This window comes from Pocillopora verrucosa, chromosome 5 (assembly GCF_036669915.1).
Source record: "Pocillopora verrucosa isolate sample1 chromosome 5, ASM3666991v2, whole genome shotgun sequence".
Taxonomy (NCBI): domain Eukaryota; kingdom Metazoa; phylum Cnidaria; class Anthozoa; order Scleractinia; family Pocilloporidae; genus Pocillopora; species Pocillopora verrucosa.
The window spans coordinates 429-2,542 of NC_089316.1; the positions used below are offsets into that span (position 1 = coordinate 429).

General features: G+C 49.1%; 2 non-coding genes and 1 pseudogene across 2 annotated transcripts; 1 reads left to right on the forward strand and 2 right to left on the reverse strand.

Moving 5' to 3' along the window:
- Positions 1-506: 506 nt before the first annotated feature.
- LOC136281476 (5S ribosomal RNA) lies at positions 507-625 on the forward strand. The gene has a single exon (XR_010717796.1). It is a non-coding gene; the product is annotated as a 5S ribosomal RNA (ribosomal RNA).
- A 970-nt stretch (positions 626-1,595) lies between these two features.
- On the reverse strand, positions 1,596-1,758 carry LOC136281381 (U1 spliceosomal RNA). The gene has a single exon (XR_010717730.1). It is a non-coding gene; the product is annotated as a U1 spliceosomal RNA (small nuclear RNA).
- A 231-nt stretch (positions 1,759-1,989) lies between these two features.
- On the reverse strand, positions 1,990-2,114 carry LOC136281439 (U2 spliceosomal RNA; annotated as a pseudogene).

Sequence of the window (2,114 nt, forward strand, 5' to 3'; positions counted from 1 at the left end):
GATGCCGAAGCATGCCCTGGGTGAGGGGGGTGGTCGAGGGATCCTTCCCACGGTTTATGTGGATAGTAGCAGGTCGCCCCCACAAGCCCTTGCGAGTCCCGCAGACGGTCCCAGAGGATGACCCGTTTGGGTATCTCCTCACTGTAAGATTTTAAAGCCAGATACACCACCTACGGAGCTAAACATTGTATAATAGGTTTTTTAGGACACGTTATGTCTCTTGGGACCCCTCCCTCCCCTCCACCTAGGGAATAGTGCTTCAAATCGATGCTTCAATGTGTTACTGGGTTGAGGAAATACATTAGGGTTAGGTAACGACTTCGGGGTTAGGGTAACCATTTCTTAGGGTTTAGGGTAACAATTTCTTAGGGTTAGAGTATCGATTTCTTAGGGTTAGAGTAACGAAACTAGGGCTTTAGAATTTCAAATTCGCCTACACTCAGGGATGTGGCCGCTTTACAGCCTGAACCTGCCGATAACAAGCAGAATTTCGACCCCATTTCCTCGTCTACGACCATACCACAGGGAAAGCACCGGTTTCTCGTCCGATCACCGAAGTTAAGCCCTGTCGGGCGGGGTTAGTCCTTGGATGGGTGACCGCCTGGAATACCCCGTGTTGTAGGCTTCAATTTTTTGTCTTGCGAACATCTCTAAACGTTTTATCCCAATAAATAGCTCTCCATACACCACAATTCACATAGAGAGCCGTAGGTGAGTGAGGAACCAAATCCAAGCAAAAACGAGGGGGGAAAACACCTTTTTGTCAAAAATCGGCCAGCTAATGGCGAAACTCTAGTGCGATCGACTTTTCTTACAGAGCGCGCGCGAGCGAGTGAGCACGCGCGAGATAACAGTTTATGATGTCAAATTCTACTTCTGTGATATCAAATCATTCCAAATAACGAACGAAAAAATGAATAGGAAAAAACGCACACTTCTGAGACGCAGTTTTAAGCCATCGTGACGTGGCAAAACACTCGCACACTTCCAAGAGGAGGCGCGCGAAAACGGCACTGAAAGTCGACAATGTTGGATTCAGACTGCAAACGAATCGGGAAAAAGGTTCGATACTTTACTACTCTGCTAGTTTGTTCCTTCCCTCGTTCATTCGTTCACTCGCTTGCTCGCACAAAGGATACACTAACGATAGCAATAGCATTTCTAAAGCGGCTCCAGTGACAATAAAACCGCTCAAAAGGTTCAAAGTGTACTCACGGTCCAAGTCGAATGCCCTTCTATGCTCGCTCGCTCGGTCGATCGGCCGTTTGGTTTCCTTTCATTTCCTTTCCCTTCGCGCGCATAGCACAGCACGGCACGGCACGCACAACCTGCAAATACAAACGAACAGGACTTTACACACAATAGAGCAGACAGGCCTTGAACAAAAACAGCCAGCAAAGTTACGCACCGCCCCGAAACTCACCTTGTTTCCTTCCTCCTCTCTCTCCATGCACTTCTACCCCTCCAAACGTGCCAACACCTTGGCCAGTTGTGCGTCCTTTGCTTTCTTTGCAAGTCTACCGGTCCACTGCAAAAGCAAAAATACCCTCGATAGTCAGTAAGAGGCCATATAGACATAGTTTGGATGACTTTTGCGGGGACGAGCGCGAACGCAGGTCCCCACTACCAGAAATTATACGCTCGAGTTACCACATTTGGGGTAATCGCAAGGGTCAACCCAGTCGAAGTGCAATGAAAGGGCCTCGCCTTGAGAGGACTGCCTCCTTGATCACAGTACCTCCCGCGTCAGGTAAGTATGCTTTTTCAGCGTCTGCCCTCGGTGAAAAAATCCACTTACCCCTAGGTCCTTGTGGTAGTGCTTTGCGCACTTCAGAAAACGTAGGCCAGCGGCCGTTCCTGCCATTGTCTGTTGTCTGAATTATCATCCCTCTTTCACCTCTTCCCCCTCTAAGGGCGGGCGGGGCTCCTGTAAACATAAAAAATGCTATACCGTTGACTTTGTTTTGGATTGAATGTGTCTTCCCCAGAGGGAAGTGGGCCGCACTCGGAGGTAGTGCTATACCGAGGCAACCCGTGGCTGGGACGAGGCAAGCCTCTTTTCCACAGCCCAGTTCCAAAATCAGTTTAATATATGAGCTGCTCAATGAGCAGCG